Source organism: Pseudophryne corroboree, unplaced genomic scaffold (assembly GCF_028390025.1).
Source record: "Pseudophryne corroboree isolate aPseCor3 unplaced genomic scaffold, aPseCor3.hap2 scaffold_497, whole genome shotgun sequence".
NCBI classification, from domain to species: domain Eukaryota; kingdom Metazoa; phylum Chordata; class Amphibia; order Anura; family Myobatrachidae; genus Pseudophryne; species Pseudophryne corroboree.
Window position 1 is genome coordinate 400,588 of NW_026970103.1, and position 19,067 is coordinate 419,654.

At 46.4% G+C, this 19,067-nt stretch overlaps 13 non-coding genes and 3 pseudogenes across 13 annotated transcripts; 5 read left to right on the forward strand and 11 right to left on the reverse strand.

Moving 5' to 3' along the window:
* Positions 1–2,166: 2,166 nt before the first annotated feature.
* Positions 2,167–2,322, forward strand: LOC135030325 (U1 spliceosomal RNA). The gene has a single exon (XR_010226347.1). It is a non-coding gene; the product is annotated as a U1 spliceosomal RNA (small nuclear RNA).
* Positions 2,323–2,996: 674 nt separating this feature from the next.
* On the forward strand, positions 2,997–3,160 carry LOC135030215 (U1 spliceosomal RNA). Its single transcript, XR_010226261.1, has one exon. It is a non-coding gene; the product is annotated as a U1 spliceosomal RNA (small nuclear RNA).
* Positions 3,161–3,312: 152 nt separating this feature from the next.
* Positions 3,313–3,475, forward strand: LOC135030303 (U1 spliceosomal RNA). The gene has a single exon (XR_010226332.1). It is a non-coding gene; the product is annotated as a U1 spliceosomal RNA (small nuclear RNA).
* A 3,303-nt stretch (positions 3,476–6,778) lies between these two features.
* Positions 6,779–6,942, reverse strand: LOC135030197 (U1 spliceosomal RNA). The gene has a single exon (XR_010226244.1). It is a non-coding gene; the product is annotated as a U1 spliceosomal RNA (small nuclear RNA).
* Positions 6,943–7,634: 692 nt separating this feature from the next.
* On the reverse strand, positions 7,635–7,776 carry LOC135030291 (U1 spliceosomal RNA; annotated as a pseudogene).
* A 152-nt stretch (positions 7,777–7,928) lies between these two features.
* LOC135030369 (U1 spliceosomal RNA) lies at positions 7,929–8,092 on the reverse strand. Its single transcript, XR_010226390.1, has one exon. It is a non-coding gene; the product is annotated as a U1 spliceosomal RNA (small nuclear RNA).
* Positions 8,093–8,784: 692 nt separating this feature from the next.
* On the reverse strand, positions 8,785–8,926 carry LOC135030255 (U1 spliceosomal RNA; annotated as a pseudogene).
* Positions 8,927–9,078: 152 nt separating this feature from the next.
* LOC135030372 (U1 spliceosomal RNA) lies at positions 9,079–9,242 on the reverse strand. Its single transcript, XR_010226393.1, has one exon. It is a non-coding gene; the product is annotated as a U1 spliceosomal RNA (small nuclear RNA).
* Positions 9,243–15,984: 6,742 nt separating this feature from the next.
* Positions 15,985–16,100, reverse strand: LOC135030361 (U5 spliceosomal RNA). The gene has a single exon (XR_010226382.1). It is a non-coding gene; the product is annotated as a U5 spliceosomal RNA (small nuclear RNA).
* Positions 16,101–16,374: 274 nt separating this feature from the next.
* Positions 16,375–16,490, reverse strand: LOC135030348 (U5 spliceosomal RNA). Its single transcript, XR_010226369.1, has one exon. It is a non-coding gene; the product is annotated as a U5 spliceosomal RNA (small nuclear RNA).
* Positions 16,491–16,765: 275 nt separating this feature from the next.
* LOC135030338 (U5 spliceosomal RNA) lies at positions 16,766–16,881 on the reverse strand. Its single transcript, XR_010226360.1, has one exon. It is a non-coding gene; the product is annotated as a U5 spliceosomal RNA (small nuclear RNA).
* A 274-nt stretch (positions 16,882–17,155) lies between these two features.
* On the reverse strand, positions 17,156–17,271 carry LOC135030336 (U5 spliceosomal RNA). Its single transcript, XR_010226358.1, has one exon. It is a non-coding gene; the product is annotated as a U5 spliceosomal RNA (small nuclear RNA).
* Positions 17,272–17,535: 264 nt separating this feature from the next.
* LOC135030355 (U5 spliceosomal RNA) lies at positions 17,536–17,651 on the reverse strand. Its single transcript, XR_010226376.1, has one exon. It is a non-coding gene; the product is annotated as a U5 spliceosomal RNA (small nuclear RNA).
* A 270-nt stretch (positions 17,652–17,921) lies between these two features.
* On the reverse strand, positions 17,922–18,037 carry LOC135030346 (U5 spliceosomal RNA). Its single transcript, XR_010226367.1, has one exon. It is a non-coding gene; the product is annotated as a U5 spliceosomal RNA (small nuclear RNA).
* Positions 18,038–18,181: 144 nt separating this feature from the next.
* LOC135030321 (U1 spliceosomal RNA) lies at positions 18,182–18,309 on the forward strand (annotated as a pseudogene).
* Positions 18,310–18,902: 593 nt separating this feature from the next.
* On the forward strand, positions 18,903–19,066 carry LOC135030193 (U1 spliceosomal RNA). Its single transcript, XR_010226241.1, has one exon. It is a non-coding gene; the product is annotated as a U1 spliceosomal RNA (small nuclear RNA).
* The last annotated feature ends 1 nt before the right edge of the window (position 19,067 follows it).

Here is a 19,067-nt window from a genome sequence, read left to right on the forward strand (position 1 = left end):
AACTAGTACAAGCATTCCTGGGGGAAGGTCTGCAGAAGACGTATTTGCATACGGTGATGTCATCCAAGCAGTGGGCCAAAGTTGGCTTCAACCCTCGTCTGCATATGAAAAGAGAAAAGGGGCATGCAGGGCATGGCGGCCTTTTGCGGCGCTTGGCTGACCCCTAGTTTGCATTAAACACCTCCACCCTCCGTCGGTGTGGGGCTCATGTTGGCTATGCCCCAGCCCCTGAAGCATTCAAGCTGATTTCTTGCTGCAGCTGGGCACTGTAACAGCTCCAGAGCTGCTCTGTAAGGCAAGTAAAAGGGTGTGGGCCCTGCAGCACTACCTGTAGTTTGCATTGTGCGTTGGAAGGCACAAAGTAAGCAGACAGGAGAAGTCTGGAGAGTGCACAAGGGCATAGAAGGCAGCGGCTCAAGAAAAGAGAAGTGGAAACAGACAGCAAACTAGGCTGGAGAGAGACCTGAGACAAAGAGATCTGAATTATACGAGAGCCGACCAGGGGAAACACAAATTATGCAGTCAAGTTTCCCACAGGAGTATATAGGATACGACCCAGTGGTACCTGACGACATAGATACTAACAGCTATTTAATAACATTACGCTAGAAAGTGATTATTAGCAACATATATATCTATATAAACAACCCCGCCAGGGTTGTGCCTTCAAAAATAATCACACACGGACACGCTTTTTAAACCTTTTTTTCACATCTCTTTATTCTTCTTATGCACATGTATGTTAGTTCTGTGATTTTAACCTTTATGTTTCACTGCAGTTTGGGATAATAATATTAATATTTATCCAATTTTAATACATACTTAATAAAGGTTATATTTTATGATTCATTCATTCTGTCCAGTGCGTCAACAGTGCAGATTTCTTCTTGTTTTTTCTCCCAAATTCTATAACAATGACAGTAAATGTTGTTTCTTTTCAAACAGAACTTTCTTGACCATGCTTCTTGCTTGAAAGATCTGGGAGCACATGGAAAACAGTACAAACCATGCAGTATCACAAGAGCCTTTATTTGATATTTCATGAAGATAGAGCAGAATTGAGGACACGTCAACTATTTCTGCCGAAGGTGGTTCATCTTTCCACATGGTGCCTTTGGCCACTGACACCTTCGTTGAGTCAAAGTCTCTGGCTGTGGTCAGAACTTTGAAAATTTATGTCACCAGAACGGTTCAGATTAGGAAAACAGAGGCTCTGTTTGTCCTGTATGCTCCCAACAGGATTGGGTGTCCTGCTTCCATGTAGACAATTATGCGCTGGATCTGTGGTAAGATTCAGCATGCTCATTCCACGGCAGGATTGCCGTTACTGAATTAGGTGAAGACCCATTCTACTAGAAAGGTGGGTTCATCCTGGGCAGCTGGTCGGGGAGTCTCGGCATTGCAACTTTGCCGAGCAGCTATTTAGTAAACACTTTTGCTAAGTTTTACAAGTTTTAGAGTAAAGGAGATTCAACTGAGGCAGCACAAGGGAACTCTCATCTGGGGACAACAACTGCAGTGAGAACACATATTTTCAGATGAACATGGGAGGGCAGAAGGCTGCCTAATACTGAAGCACCCCCAAACAACAAACCAAATGCAACAACTAGTACAAGCATTCCTGGGGGAAGGTCTGCAGAAGACGGATATGCATATAGTGATGTCATCCAAGCAGTGGGCCAAAGTTGGCTGGAACCCTCATCTGCATATGAAAAGAGAAAAGGGGTATGCAGGGCATGGCGGCCTTTTGCGGCGCTTGGATGACCCTTAGTTCGCATTAAACACCCCCACCCTCCTTCGGTGTGGGGCTCATGTTGGCCATGCCCCAGCCCCTGAAGCATTCAAGCTGATTTCTTGCAGCAGCTTGGCACTGTAACAGCTCCAGAGCTGCTCTGTAAGGCAAGTAAAAGGGTGTGGGCCCTGCAGCACTACCTGTAGTTTGCATTGTGCATTGGAAGGCACAAAGTAAGCAGACAGGAGGAGAAGTCAGGATAGTCCACAAGGGTATAGAAGGGAGGGGCTCAAGAAAAAAGAAGTGGAAACAGACAGCAAACTAGGCTGGAGAGAGACCTGAGACAAAGAGATCTGAATTATATGAGAGCCGACCAGGGGAAACACAAATTATGCAGTCAAGTTTCCCACATTTGGGGAAATCGCAGGGGCAGCACACCCAGGTGAGATACTATAATCAGGAAGGTGCTTCTCCCAGGGCAAGGCTCACCCATTGCACACTGGGTGTGCTGCTCCTACGATTTCCCCAAATGTGGGACACTTGACTGCATAATTTGTGTTTCCTCTGGTCGGCTCTCGTATAATTCAGATCTCTTTGTCTCAGGTCTCTCTCCAGCCTAGTTTGCTCTCTGTTTCCACTTCTTTTTTCTTGAGCCCCTCCCTTCTATACCCTTGTGCACTATCCTGACTTCTCCTCCCGTCTGCTTACTTTGTGCCTTCCAATGCACAATGCAAACTACAGGTAGTGCTGCAGGGCCCACACCCTTTTACTTGCCTTACAGAGCAGGTCTGGAGCTGTTACAGTGCCCAGCTGCTGCAAGAAATCAGCTTGAATGCTTCATGGGATGGGGCATGGCCAACATGAGCCCCACACCAAAGGAGGGTGGGGGTGTTTAATGCGATCTAGGGGTCATCCAAGCACCGCAAAAGGCCGCCATGCCCTGCACGCCCCTTTTCTCTTTTCATATGCAGATGAGGGTTGAAGCCAACTTTGACCCACTGCTTGGATAACATCACCATATGCAAATCCATCTGCTGCAGGCCTTCCCCCAGGAATGCTTGCACTAGTTGTTGCATTTGGTTTGTTGTTTGGGGGTGCTTCAGTATTAGGCAGCCTTCTGCCCTCCCATGTTCATCTGAAAATATGTGTTCTCCCTGCAGTTGTTGTCCCCATATGAGAGTTCCCTTGTGCTGCCTCAGTTGAATCTCCTTTACTTGACAGAGATGTGCCTGAGCAGCGGCCCTCCCCAGCCCTATCCCAAATCATACTTATTTTGCATAGGAGACACCATGGTCATGAAAATTGTTCACCCAGGGTGAGGTTCATTCATTGCATTCTGGGTATGCTGACCCCTGTGATTTACCCAAATGTGGGAAACTCGCCTGCATTATTTGTGGTAGTTGGGGACTGTGTTTGTGTTTTCCGCTGGTCAGCTCTGGTAAAAGTCAGATTTCTTTGTCTCAGATCTTCCTCTAGCCTTGTTCTTCTTTCGAGAGTTCCATTGTGCTGCCTCAGTTGGATCTCCTTCACTTGACAGGGGGGTGCCCGAGCAGCGACCCTCCCCAGCTCTAGCCCAACTCCTACTTACCTGCCAGGTGAGATACTATGATCTTGAAGGTGCTTCTCCCAGGGCAAGGCTCAACCATTGCACTCTGGGTGTGCTGCCCCTGCGATTTCCCCAAATATGGGAAACTTGACTGCATAATTTGTGTTTCCCCTGGTCGGCTCTCGTATAATTCAGATCTCTTTGTCTCAGGTCTCTCTCCAGCCTAGTTTGCTGTCTGTTTCCACTTCTCTTTTCTTGAGCCGCTCCCTTCTATGCCCTTGCGCACTATCCTGACTTCTCCCGTCTGCTTACTTTGTGCCTTCCAACGCACAATGCGAACTACAGGTAGTGCTGCAGGGCCCACACCCTTTTATTTGCCTTACAGAGCAGCTCTGGAGCTGTTACAGTGCCCAGCTGCTGCAAGAAATCAGCTTGAATGCTTCAGGGGCTGGGGCATAGCCAACATGAGCCCCACACCGAAGGAGGGTGGAGGTGTTTAATGCGAACTAGGGGTCATCCAAGCGCCGCAAAAGGCCGCCATGCCCTGCATAACCCTTTTCTCTTTTCATATGCAGATGAGGGTTCCAGCCAACTTTGGCCCACTGCTTGGATGACATCACCGTATGCAAATTCGTCTCCTGCAGACCTTCCCCCAGGAATGCTTGTACTAGTTATTGCATATGGTTTGATATTTGATGGTGCTTCAGTATTAGGCAGCCTTCCGCCCTCCCATGTTCATCTGAAAAAATGTGGTCTCCCTGCAGTTGTTGTCCCCAGACGAGAGTTCCCTTGTGCTTCCTCAGTTGAATCTCCTTAACTTGACGGGGGAGGGGCTTGCCCGAGCAGCCACCCTCCCCAGCCCTATCCCAACTCATACTTATTTTGCATATGAGATCTCTATATCATGAAGATTGTTATCACAGGGTGAAGTTCATCCATTATATTTTAAAATAGGAAGGTTCAAATTACATATTTGAATTGCATCTATGTGCTGGATTCAAATGTCCCCCCCCCTTCCTTTCTCAATTGTGCCCGTCAGCAGCTATTCTAAGGTTGCTGCCAATGGGTGTGACACATTAATTTCTTCTGTGGGGTACACTGGACTCCACAAGGATTCACATTGGGGTGTAGAGTAGGATCTTGATCTGAGGCACCAACCGGCTCAAAGCTTTTGACTGTTCCCAAGATGCTCAGCGCATTCTCCTCTATAACCCCGCTTCCATGAACAGGGAGCTCAGTTTGTAGTTGGTGCCTTCAGTAGCAGGCCACTTAACAGGGGCCTGCCTCAGGCAGCCTATTCTTAGCTATTAATTTTGACAAGAAAATAAGAACTTTTTTTATGAGAATCTACAAGGGCTGCAGCAGGCTAGGTCTAATAGACATCTTTACTGCAGCTTCATCACTCCCAGCGGCGCTGTATACTCCCGTGCCCTGGTTGCTGGGTCACTGCAGCGGAGGCTCCGGTTTCTTCCTAAGGTCAGTCACACACGCACCGCCCTTCCGGATCACGAGGCCGCTGATGAAGGGGAGCGTGGCCGTAGGGGGTGGACCGTGTGCGCACTGGCGTGGACACTGATTACTGGGCAGCCGCTCCACGAGCCACCAGGTACAGTTAAGGAGCACAGGTCTGGGGTTTTTTCTCCCATATTAAACCAATTTTGTACTGCCCGCAGCGCATTGTGATAGGTAATAGGGCCTGATTCAGGTTGGATTGCAATCACAGTAAGCGATCCAACTGCAAAAATTGCTAAGAGCATACGCATGTGCCTGCATTTTCTGCGGCACCCCGCAGAGAATGCGATCGCCTCTGCCTGTCAATCGGGGCAGGGGGGGAGAGGGGGGTCAGCAACACTCCATTTCCAAGTCAGGGATGGAGCGGTGCGGGGGCAAGGCTTCAAAATGGGGTCTGCAACGGAGGAGACACAGGGGGCGTGGTCACAGCGGCTGTATGACATCACATTCAGCCGCTGTGATCACAAAAATGGTGGCGGCTTCCTGCGCGCACATACAGTCTGCACCAGCAGGAGGCTACACCATTTTTTATGATCACGCTGAACTGCAGTGCAACTGCAATTACAGATTGGTCAAGAAGGGAGGCGTCATGCTGGGTGGCCATGTCCTGTCACTGTGCAGGAGCCAGCACCGCTCACACACTAGTCCCCGGGTGCAGCCCCCAACCCCCGGGACACCCGGAGCAACAAAATGTAGATTCAGGCCACCAGGCCACGCCCCTACCTATGAAACCATGCCTCCTTTTTACCATTGCGCTGCTTATCTGCGCGCACTGCATTACAATCTCCTTCGCCACCTCTCTGGGTGTCACCAGTGATAGTGACACCTCTGCCATGCTTGTAGCAGCTGGTCCTAAGATCTACGCCTCAAGCCCTGAGTGTTTGCCCTTGTGACTTGTTGATCATCATAGCGAAGCAGATGCTTACAGAAAACTGCAGGGGCTTAGATTGAAAATAAAAAAATATATGGGTATAAGGTAGAGAGGAGCGGGTTCGGTTCTCCGAGAACCGAATTCCCCACGAACTCCACGTGGTTTACACTGGTCCGAGGCAGGCTCAGTTGTTCCCGCCTGACTCGGAAAACCTGAACAAGGGAAAATGTCATCATCCCGCTGTCGGATTCTCGCGAGATTCGGATTTCATATAAAGAGCTGCGCGTTGCCGCCATTTTTACTCGTGCATTGAAGAGGGAGCGGAGAGGACGTGGCTATGTTCTCTCAGTGGAAATCTCAATATCAGTGCTCAGTATCAGTGGTTACTTATTGCTGCTCAGTAATACTAGTAGTGTGTCTCTCCTGCTCAGTGTCAGTTCTCAGTAGTATCCTCATCAGTGCTCAGTATCACTGCTCATTGTCTTGTGCTGCATTGTGGTGCTCAGCATACTACAGTACATTACTAATAGTCCAGTGCTGCATCTTGCTGCTCAGTGTCAGTTCTAGTATCCTCATCAGTGCTCACTATCACTGCTCATTACATTGTGGTGTTCTGTATACTACAGTAACATAGTAATATAGTAACATATAGTAATATAGTTTTTGAGGTTGAAAAGAGGCAAATTGCCCATCGTGTTCAACCTGTTTTAAGTTGTGATGATTCTACATACTTGCTGAATAATGTTTTATGACTAGTTAACTACTACAACTCATGTTACCCCCGGATTAACCATGTTGATATTTTAAGTATTATAACCTTGGATAGCTTTTTCATTCAGAAATGTATCCATTCCTTTTTTAAATCCAATTACAGAGTCCGCCATTACCACCTTCCCTGGCAGGGAATTCCACATCCTGATTGCCCTAACAGTGAAGATCATAGTATCTCACCTGGCAGGTAAGTAGGAGTTGGGCTAGAGCTGTGGAGGATTGCTGCTTGGGCACCCCCTGTCAAGTGAAGGAGATCCAACTGAGGCAGCACAAGGGAACTCTCGAAAGAAGAACAAGGCTAGAGGAAGATCTGAGACAAAGAAATCTGACTTTTACCAGAGCTGACCAGAGGAAAGCACAAACACAGTCCCCCACTACCACAAATAATGCAGTCGAGTTTCCCACATTTGGGGAAATCACAGGGGTCAGCATACCCAGAATGCAATGAATGAACCTCACCCTGGGAGAAAAATCCTCATGACCAAGGTATCTCCTATGCAAAATAAGTATGATTTGGGATAGGGCTGGGGAGGGCCGCTGCTCAGGCACATCTCTGTCAAGTAAAGGAGATTCAACTGAGGCAGCACAAGGGAACTCTCATCTGGGGACAACAACTGCAGGGAGAACACATATTTTCAGATGAACATGGGAGGGCAGAAGGCTGCCTAAAACTGAAGCACCCCCAAACAACGAACCAAATGCAACTACTAGTGCAAGCATTCCTGTGGGAAGGCCTGCAGCAGATGGATTTGCATATGGTGATGTCATCCAAGCAGTGGGTCAAAGTTGGCTTCAACCCTCGTCTGCATATGAAAAGAAAAAAGGGGTGTGCAGGGCATGGCGGCCTTTTGCGGCGCTTGGATGACCCCTAGTTCACATTAAACACCTCCACCCTCCTTCGGTGTGGGGCTCATGTTGGCTATGCCCCAGCCCCTGAAGCATTCAAGCTGATTTCTTGCAGCAGCTGGGCACTGTAACAGCTCCAGAGCTGCTCTGTAAAGCAAGTAAAAGGGTGTGGGCCCTGCAGCACTACCTGTAGTTTGCATTGTGCGTTGGAAGGCACAAAGTAAGCAGATGGGAGAAGTCAGGATAGTGCACAAGGGTATAGAAGGGAGGGGCTCAAGAAAAAAGAAGTGGAAACAGACAGCAAACTAGGCTGGAGAGAGACCTGAGACAAAGAGATCTGAATTATATGAGAGCCGACCAGGGGAAACACAAATTATGCAGTCAAGTTTCCCACATTTGGGGAAATCGCAGGGGCAGCACAGCCAGAGTGCAATGGGTGAGCCTTGCCCTGGGAGAAGCATCTTCATGATCATAGTATCTCACCTGGCAGGTAAGTAGGAGTTGGGCTAGAGCTGGGGAGGGTCGCTGCTCGGGCACCCCCCTGTCAAGTGAAGGAGATCCAACTGAGGCAGCACAAGGGAACTCTCGAAAGAAGAACAAGGCTAGAGGAAGATCTGAGACAAAGAAATCTGACTTTTACCAGAGCTGACCAGAGGAAAGCACAAACACAGTCCCCCACTACCACAAATAATGCAGTTGAGTTTCCCACATTTGGGGAAATCACAGGGGTCAGCATACCCAGAATGCAATGAATGAACCTAACCCTGGGAGAACAATCTTCATGACCATGGTATCTCCTATGCAAAATAAGTATGATTTGGGATAGGGCTGGGGAGGGCCGCTGCTCAGGCACATCTCTGTCAAGTAAAGGAGATTCAACTGAGGCAGCACAAGGGAACTCTCATCTGGGGACAACAACTGCAGGGAGAACACATATTTTCAGATGAACATGGGAGGGCAGAAGGCTGCCTAATACTGAAGCACCCCCAAACAACAAACCAAATGCAACAACTAGTGCAAGCATTCCTGGGGGAAGGCCTGCAGCAGATGGATTTGAATATGGTGATGTCATCCAAGCAGTGGGTCAAAGTTGGCTTCAACCCTCGTCTGCATATGAAAAGAATAAAGGGGTGTGCAGGGCATGGCGGCCTTTTGCGGCGCTTGGATGACCCCTAGTTCGCATTAAACACCTCCACCCTCCTTCGGTGTGGGGCTCATGTTGGCTATGCCCCAGCCCCTGAAGCATTCAAGCTGATTTCTTGCAGCAGCTGGGCACTGTAACAGCTCCAGAGCTGCTCTATAAAGCAAGTAAAAGGGTGTGGGCCCTGCAGCACTACCTGTAGTTTGTATTGTGCGTTGGAAGGCACAAAGTAAGCAGACGGGAGAAGTCAGGATAGTGCACAAGGGTATAGAAGGGAGGGGCTCAAGAAAAAAGAAGTGGAAACAGACAGCAAACTAGGCTGGAGAGAGACCTGAGACAAAGAGATCTGAATTATATGAGAGCCGACCAGGGGAAACACAAATTATGCAGTCAAGTTTCCCACATTTGGGGAAATCGCAGGGGCAGCACACCCAGAGTGCAATGGGTGAGCCTTGCCCTGGGAGAAGCATCTTCATGATCATAGTATCTCACCTGGCAGGTAAGTAGGAGTTGGGCTAGAGCTGGGGAGGGTCGCTGCTCGGGCACCCCCCTGTCAAGTGAAGGAGATCCAACTGAGGCAGCACAAGGGAACTCTCGAAAGAAGAACAAGGCTAGAGGAAGATCTGAGACAAAGAAATCTGACTTTTACCAGAGCTGACCAGAGGAAAGCACAAACACAGTCCCCCACTACCACAAATAATGCAGTTGAGTTTCCCACATTTGGGGAAATCACAGGGGTCAGCATACCCAGAATGCAATGAATTAACCTAACCCTGGGAGAACAATCTTCATGACCATGGTATCTCCTATGCAAAATAAGTATGATTTGGGATAGGGCTGGGGAGGGCCGCTGCTCAGGCACATCTCTGTCAAGTAAAGGAGATTCAACTGAGGCAGCACAAGGGAACTCTCATCTGGGGACAACAACTGCAGGGAGAACACATATTTTCAGATGAACATGGGAGGGCAGAAGGCTGCCTAATACTGAAGCACCCCCAAACAACAAACCAAATGCAACAACTAGTGCAAGCATTCCTGGGGGAAGGCCTGCCGCAGATGGATTTGCATATGGTGATGTCATCCAAGCAGTGGGTCAAAGTTGGTTCAAACACCTTTGCAAAGTTCTATAAGTTTGATACCCTGGCTGAGGAGGACCTCCTGTTTGCTCAATCGGTGCTGCAAAGTCATCCGCACTCTCCTGCCCGTTTGGGAGCTTTGGTATAATCCCCATGGTCCTTACGGAGTCCCCAGCATCCTCTAGGACGTAAGAGAAAATAAGATTTTAAACCTACCGGTAAATCTTTTTCTCGTAGTCCGTAGAGGATGCTGGGTGCCCGTCCCAAGTGCGGTCTACTTCTGCAAGACTTGTATATAGTTATTGCTTACATAAGGGTTATATGTTAGTTTTCATCGGTCTTGGACTGATGCTATGTTGTTTTCATACTGTTAACTGGGTAGTATATCACAAGTTATACGGTGTGATTGGTGTGGCTGGTATGAATCTTGACCTTGGATTAACAAAAATCCTTTCCTTGTACTGTCCGTCTCCTCTGGGCACAGTTTCTCTAACTGAGGTATGGAGGAGGGGCATAGAGGGAGGAGCCAGTGCACACCCAGATCTAAAGTCTTTCTTAAAGTGCCCATGTCTGCTGCGGAGCCCGTCTATCCCCCATGGTCCTTACGGAGTCCCCATCATCCTCTACGGACTACGAGAAAAAAAAATTACCGGTAGGTTTAAAATGTTATTTTTTTCTCTGCAACCCACTGCTAAATTGTGCTTCCTAGCTGTTTTTTATAAAATCACTTAATTAAATCTAACTCTGATTACGTCAGAGAAGGCCAGGTACCCTACACCATAAGAGGGGGTTTGAAATTTTGACTTGTCTACTTAAAGATCACCAAAATCTGATGACAAGGTCAATTACATCCCTGGGTGGGATTGAACCACCAACCTTTTGGTTAATAGCCCATGTAAGTGCAAGAAATCCTGAAGCACTCACTCATCATGGGAAAGTACCAATGTGTTTCTTACAAAAATTCTCCAGATTATTGACTTTTTAAAGTTTTTCTAGGAAACGTTCTAGATGAATGCTTATTAGCCTTTGTCAGTATTGACTTTCGCAAGGTGTCTCTGTGGCGCAATCGGTTAGCATGTTTGGCTATTAACCAAAAGGTTGGTGGTTCAATCCCACCCAGGGATGTAATTGACCTTGTAATCAGATTTTGGTGATCTTTAAGTAGACAAGTCAAAATTTCAAAAACCCCCCTTATGGTGTAGGGTACCTGGCCTTCTCTGATGTAATCAGAGTTAGATTTGATTAAGTGATTTTATAAAAAAACAGCTAGGAAGCACAATTTAGCAGTGAGTTGCAGAGAAAAAAAATTATGCTGGCAGAAAAGTCCAATTGAGTGATTAAACAGCTCTTCATTTTCTGATTTTATGTTTATGCTAACAAATTTGCTCTCTGAAAAGTGTCCACAAAGCCAAGTCTCTGATTAACACCTTTGTAGGAATGGTTTTTCACCTATTACTGAATTAAACTTGCTTCATTGGAAAGGCATCAAAGATGCATCCTCATTTCAATGTCTACTGAAATAATACAGGTTGACACCAGGAAACGTCACTGCATCCTTGCTGCTTCCTCATGGGGAAGTCTGTTTAATGTGAAAACAAGGTGATATCTAATCAGCACACAGGTAAGGAATTAAGAAAATCTTTCTTTATGGGTGAAGATGTTTCTCACAAATTGTTGTCCCAATGCATCATTGAAATTCAAGATGGAAGATGATTTTCATATATCACTTGTACATTTTGCATTGCTCTTCTGGTGACAATGTAGTTTGTTTTTGTCAATTACCATTTCAGTAATAGGGTAAAGAAAATTAAGTGGATTTTTTAAAGAAAACAATGCTGTCAATATACTATTAAAACAAATTAAAATGATAAAAGTTATTGTACTTTAAGTAAAAATAAAAGTGCCAAAATATCAATCCCAGTTTTTGATTACTTTAATTATAAAAAAAAAAATGCACATAGCAGAGGATAGTTTCGATCAATCGACCTCTGGGTTATGGGCCCAGCATGCTTCCATTGCACTACTCTGCTGCTCATGGAAGTGTCAGAGATCCTGAAGACTAAATTGATTAAAGGCCTTAAAGTACTGGACTATAAGGAAAGACTTACTAGGCTGAATATTTATACACTAGAAAAGAGGTGCCTAAGAGGAGATATTATTAATATCTTCAAATATGTAAAGATACATAACAAAGAGTTATCAGAGGAATTATTTATTAAAAGAACACGTGGTCACTCGCTGCGACTGGAGGAAAGTTCAGAACGCAATGGAGGAAAGGTTTCTTCACTGTTAGGGCAATCAGGATGTGGAATTCCCTGCCAGGGAAGGTGGTAATGGCGGACTCTGTAATTGGATTTAAAAAAGGAATGGATACATTTCTGAATGAAAAAGCTATCCAAGGTTATAATACTTAAAATATCAACATGGTTAATCCGGGGGTAACATGAGTTATAGTAGCTAACTAGTCATAAAACATTATTCAGCAAGTATGTAGAATCATCACAACTTAAAACAGGTTGAACACGATGGGCAATTTGCCTCTATTCAACCTCAAAAACTATGTTACTATATTACTATGTTATTGTAGTATACAGAACACCACAATGCAATGAGCAGTGATAGTGAGCACTGATGAGGATACTAGAACTGACACTGAGCAGCAAGATGCAGCACTGGACTATTAGTAATGTACTGTATTATGCTGAGCAACACAATGCAGCACAAGACAATGAACAGTGATACTGAGCACTGATGAGGATACTACTGAGAACTGACACTGAGCAGGAGAGACACACTACTAGTATTACTGAGCAGCAATAAGTAACCACTGATACTGAGCACTGATATTGAGATTTCCACTGAGAGAACATAGCCACGTCCTCTCCGCTCTCTCTTCAATGCACGAGTAAAAATGGCAGCAACGCGCAGCTCTTTATATGGAATCCGAATCTCGCGAGAATCCGACAGCGGGATGATGACATTTTCCCTTGTTCAGGTTTTCCGAGTCAGGCGGGAACAACCGAGCCTGCCTCGGACCAGTGTAAACCACGTGGAGTTCGTGGGGAATTCGGTTCTCGGAGAACCGAACCCGCTCCTCTCTACCTTATACCCTATCAATTTTTTTATTTTCAATCTAAGCCCCTGCAGTTTTCTGTAAGCATCTGCTTCGCTATGATGATCAACAAGTCACAAGGGCAAACACTCAGGGTTTGAGGCGTAGATCTTAGGACCAGCTGCTACAAGCATGGCAGAGGTGTCACTATCACTGGTGACACCCAGAGAGGTGGCGAGGGAGATTGTAATGCAGTGCGCGCAGATAAGCAGTGCAATGGTAAAAAGGAGGCATGGTTTCATAGGTAGGGGCGTGGCCTGGTGGCCTGAATCTACATTTTGTTGCTCCGGGTGTCCCGGGGGTTGGGGGCTGCACCCGGGGACTAGTGTGTGAGCGGTGCTGGCTCCTGCAAAGTGACAGGGCATGGCCACCCAGCATGACGCCTCCCTTCTTGACCATGCTGTAATTGCAGTCGCACTGCAGTTCAGCGTGATCATAAAAAATGGTGTAGGCTCCTGCTGGTGCAGACTGTATGTGCGCGCAGGAAGCCGCCACCATTTTTGTGATCACAGCGGCTGAATGTGATGTCATACAGTCGCTGTGACCACGCCCCCTGTGTCTCCTCCGTTGCAGACCCCATTTTGAAGCCTTGCCCCCGCACCGCTCCATCCCTGACTTGGAAATGGAGTGTTGCTGACCCACCTCTCCCCCCCTTCCCCGCCCCGATTGACAGGCAGAGGCGATCACATTCTCTGCGGGGTGCCGCAGAAAATGCAGGCACATGCGTATGCTCTTAGCAATTTTTGCAGTTGGATCGCTTATTGTGATTGCAATCCAACCTGAATCAGGCCCTATTACCTATCACAATGCGCTGCGGGCAGTACAAAATTGGGTTAATATAGGAGAAAAACCCCCAGACCTGTGCTCCTTAACTGTACCTGGTGGCTAGTGGAGCGGCTGCCCAGTAATCAGTGTCCACCGCAGTGCGCACACGGCCCACCCCCTACGGCCTCGCTCCCCTTCAGCAGCGGCCTCGTGATCCGGAAGGGTGGTGTGTGTGTGACTGACCTTAGGATGAAACCGGAGCCTCCGCTGCAGTGACCCAGCAACCAGGGCATGGGAGTATACAGCGCCGCTGGGAGTGATGAAGCTGCAGTAAAGATGTCTATTAGACCTAGCCTGCTGCAGCCCTTGTAGATTCTCATAAAACAAGTTCTTCTTTTCTTGTCAAAATTAATAGCTAAGAATAGGCTGCCTGAGGCAGGCCCCTGTTAATTGGCCTGCTACTGAAGGCACCAACTACAAACTGAGCTCCCTGTTCATGGAAGCGGGGTTATAGAGGAGAATGCACTGAGCTTCTTGGGAACAGTCAAAAGCTTTGAGCCGGTTGGTGCCTCAGATCAAGATCCTACTCTACACCCCAATGTGAATCCTTGTGGAGTCCAGTGTACCCCACAGAAGAAATTAATGTGTCACACCCATTGGCAGCAACCTTAGAATAGCTGCTGACGGGCACAATTGAGAAAGGAAGGGGGGGGGACATTTGAATCCAGCACATAGATGCAATTCAAATATGTAATTCGTACCTTCCTATTTTAAAATATAATGGATGAACCTCACCCTGTGAGAACAATCTTCATGATCAAGAGATCTCATATGCAAAATAAATATGAGTTGGGATAGGGCTGGGGAGGGCTGCTCGGGCAGCACCTCCCCCGTCAAGTTAAGGAGATTCAACTGAGGAAGCACAAGGGAACTCTCGTCTGGGGACAACAACTGCAGGGAGACCACATCTTTTCAGATGAACATGGGAGGGCGGAAGGCTGCCTAATACTGAAGCACCATATGCAACAACTAGTACAAGCATTCCTGGGGGAAGGTCTGCAGCAGACGGATTTGCATACGGTGATGTTATCCAAGCAGTGGGCCAAAGTTGACTGGAACCCTCATCTGCATATGAAAAGAGAAAAGGGGCATGCAGGGCATGGCGGCCTTTTGCAGTGCTTGGATGACCCCTAGTTCACATTAAACACCCCCACCCTCCTTTGGTGTGGGGCTCATGTTGGCCATGCCCCATCCCCTGAAGCATTCAAGCTGATTTCTTGCAGCAGCTGGGCACTGTAACAGCTCCAGAGCTGTTCTGTAAGGCAAGTAAAAGGGTGTGGGCCCTGCAGCACCACCTGTAGTTCGCATTGTGCGTTGGAAGGCACAAAGTAAGCAGACGGGAGGAGAAGTCAGGATAGTGCGCAAGGGCATTATTTTCTCTTAGTCCGTAGAGGATGCTGGGGTCACATTAAGAACCATGGGGTATAGACGGGATCCGCAAGAGACATGGGCACTTTAAGACTTTCAAAGGGTGTGAACTGGCTCCTCCCTCTATGCCCCTCCTCCAGACTCCAGTTATAGGAACTGTGCCCAGGGAGACGGACATTTCGAGGAAAGGATTTATTGTTAAACTAAGGTGAGCATCTTACCAGCTCACACCTTAAACATGCCGCAGAACGTGGCATTCAACAGAACACAAGCCAACGGCATGAACAATTGCAGCAAAAAGCTGACCAGAACCATAACACAACATGTGTATAACCACAAGTAATAACTGCAGACACAGTATGGACTGGGACGGGTGCCCAGCATCCTCTACAGACTAAGAGAAAAGGATTTACCGGTAGGTATTAAAATCCTATTTTCTCATACGACCTAGAGGATGCTGGGGTCACATTAAGAACCATGGGGTTATACCAAAGCTCTTGAACGGGTGGGAGAGTGCGTACGACTCTGCAGCACCGAATGACCCAACTTAAGGTTATCATCAGCCAAGGTATCAAACTTGTAAAACTTAGCAAAAGTGTTTACTAAATAGCTGCTCGGCAAAGTTGCAATGCCGAGACTCCCCGACCAGCTGCCAAGGATGAACCCACCTTTCTAGTAGAATGGGTCTTCACCTACTTCAGTAACGGCAATCCTGCCGTGGAACGAGCATGCTGAATCTTACCACAGATCCAGCGCATAATGGTCTGCATGGAAGCAGGACACCAAATCCTGTTGGGAGCATACAGGACAAACAGAGCCTCTGTTTTCCTAATCTGAACCGTTCTGGTGACATACATTTTCAAAGTTCTGACCACAGCCAGAGACTTTGACTCAACGAAGGTGTCAGTGGCCAAAGGCACCATGTGGAAAGATGAACCACCTTCGGCAGAAATTGTTGACGTGTCCTCAATTCTGCTCTATCTTCATGAAAGATCAAATAAAGGCTCTTGTGATACTGCATGGTTTGTACTGTTTTCCATGTGCTCCCAGACCTTTAAGCAAGTAGCATGGTCAAGAAAGTTCTGTTTGAAAAGAAACAACATTTACTGTCATTGTTATGCAAATAAACTTACATTAAAGCTAACAAGAAAGCACACTCGTTCTGTCTTTAAACTGATAAAAGAAACCCCAATAATATGGGGCATGCAAAAATTGAGATAAAACTCAGTTTTGCTCCTCTCCACGGAAATCTTTAATAAAAGGCGAAATATTTGTTAGTTCTGAAGAGAAACCAGAGCATGACCAAGATGCCACCTGTCGCCTGAGTGCCATGCCAGCAGTTCTCATTCAGCTGAAAGTGAGCACCCAATTTGAATGAAAGAAAGCAGATTTCTCACCAGGCTTCCCCTTGCTATAAACATGGTTTGTACTCTTTTCTATGTGCTCCCAGATCTTTCAAGCAATTAGTATAGTCAAGAAAGTTCTGTTTGAAAAGAAACAAACATTTACTGTCATTTCTATGCAAATGAGCTTACATTAAAGCACACTCGTTCTATCTTTAAACCGATAAAAGAAACCCCAATAAGACGGAGCATGCAAAAATTGAGATAAAACTCAGTTTTGCTCCTCTCCACGGAAATCTTTAGTAAAAGGCGAAAGATCTGTTCGTTTTGAAGAGAAACCAGAGCATGACCAAGATTCCACCTGTCGCCTGAGTGCCATGCCAGCAATCCTCATTCAGCTCAAAGTGAGCACCCAATTTGAAAGAAAGAAAGCAGATTTCTCACCAGGCTTCCCCTTGCTATAAACATGGTTTGTACTCTTTTCCATGTGCTCCCAGATCTTTCAAGCAATTAGTGTGGTCAAGAAAGTTCTGTTTGAAAAGAAACAAACATTTACTGTCATTTCTATGCAAATGAGCTTACATTAAAGCACACTCGTTCTATCTTTAAACCGATAAAATAAAATCCCAATAAGATGGGGCATGCAAAAATTGAGATAAAACTCAGTTTTGCTCCTCTCCACGGAAATCTTTAGTAAAAGGCGAAAGATTTGTTCGTTCTGAAGAGAAACCAGAACATGACCAAGATTCCACCTGTCGCCTGAGTGCCATGCCAGCAGTCCTCATTCAGCTCAAAGTGAGCACCCAATTTGAAAGAAAGAAAGCAGATTTCTCACCAGGCTTCCCCTTGCTATAAACATGGTTTGTACTCTTTTCCATGTGCTCCCAGATCTTTCAAGCATTTAGTATAGTCAAGAAAGTTCTGTTTGAAAAGAAACAAACATTTACTGTCATTTCTATGCAAATGAGCTTACATTAAAGCACACTCGTTCTATCTTTAAACCGATAAAAGAAACCCCAATAAGACGGAGCATGCAAAAATTGAGATAAAACTCAGTTTTGCTCCTCTCCACGGAAATCTTTAGTAAAAGGCGAAAGATCTGTTCGTTTTGAAGAGAAACCAGAGTATGACTAAGATTCCACCTGTCGCCTGAGTGCCATGCCAGCAGTCCTCATTCAGCGCAAAGTGAGCACCCAATTTGAAAGAAAGAAAGCAGATTTCTCACCAGGCTTCCCCTTGCTATAAGCATGGTTTGTACTCTTTTCCATGTGCTCCCAGATCTTTCAAGCAATTAGAATGGTCAAGAAAGTTCTGCTTGAAAAGAAACAGACATTTATAGTCATTGTTATGCAAATAAACTTACATTAAAGCTAACAAGAAACTGATAAAAGAAACCCCAATAATATGGGGCATGCAAAAATTGAGATAAAACTCAGTTTTGCTCCTCTCCACAGAAATCTTTAATAAAAGGCGAAAGATTTGTTCGTTCTGAAGAGAAACCAGAGCATGACCAAGATTCCACCTGTCGCCTAAATGCTGTGCCAGCAGTCCTCATTCAGATCAAAGTGAGCGCCCAACTTGAAAGTAAGCAGATTTCTCACCTGGCTTCTCCTTGCTATAAGCATGGTTTGTACTGTATTCCATGTGCTCCCAGATCTTTCAAGCAAGTAGCATGGTCAAGAAAGTTCTGTTTGAAAAGAAACAAACATTTACTGTCATTTCTATGCAAATGAGCTTACATTAAAGCACACTCATTCTATCTTTTAACCGATAAAAGAAACCCCAAAAAGATGGGGCATGCAAAAATTGAGATAAAACTCGGTTTTGCTCCTCTCCACGGAAATCTTTAATAAAAGGCGAAAGATTTGTTCGTTCTGAAGAGAAACCAGAGCATGACCAAGATTTTTATCTGAAAATATGTGTTCTCCCTGCAGTTGTTGTCCCCAGATGAGAGTTCCCTTGTGCTGCCTCAGTTGAATCTCCTTTACTTGACAGAGATGTGCCTGAGCAGCGGCCCTCCCCAGCCCTATCCCAAATCATACTTATTTTGCATAGGAGATACCATGGTCATGAAGATTGTTCTCCCAGGGTGAGGTTCATTCATTGCATTCTGGGTATGCTGACCCCTGTGATTTTCCCAAATGTGGGAAACTCGCTTTTATACCCTTGTGCACTATCCTGACTTCTCCTCCTGTCTGCTTACTTTGTGCCTTCCAATGCACAATGCAAACTACAGGTAGTGCTGCAGGGCCCACACCCTTTTACTTGCCTTACAGAGCAGCTCTGGAGCTGATACAGTGCCAAGCTGCTGCAAGAAATCAGCTTGAATGCTTCAGGGGATGGGGCATGGCCAACATGAGCCCCACACCGAAGGAGGGTGGGGGTGTTTAATGCGAACTAAGGGTCATCCAAGCGCCGCAAAAGGCCGCCATGCCCTGCATACCCCTTTTCTCTTTTCATATGCAGATGAGGGTTCCAGCCAACTTTGGCCCACTGCTTGGATGACATCACCGTATGCAAATCCGTCTTCTGCAGAACTTCCCCCAGGAATGCTTGCACTAGTTGTTGCATTTGGTTTGTTGTTTGGGGGTGCTTCAGTATTAGGCAGCCTTCTGCCCTCCCATGTTCATCTGAAAATATGTGTTCTCCCTGCAGTTGTTGTCCCCAGATGAGAGTTCCCTTGTGCTGCCTCAGTTGAATCTCCTTTACTTGACAGAGATGTGCATGAGCAGCGGCCCTCCCCAGCCCTATCCCAAATCATACTTATTTTGCATAGGAGATACCATGGTCATGAAGATTGTTCTCCCAGGGTGAGGTTCATTCATTGCATTTTGGGTATGCTGACCCCTGTGATTTACCCAAATGTGGGAAACTCGACTGCATTATTTGTGGTAGTGGGGGACTGTGTTTGTGCTTTCCTCTGG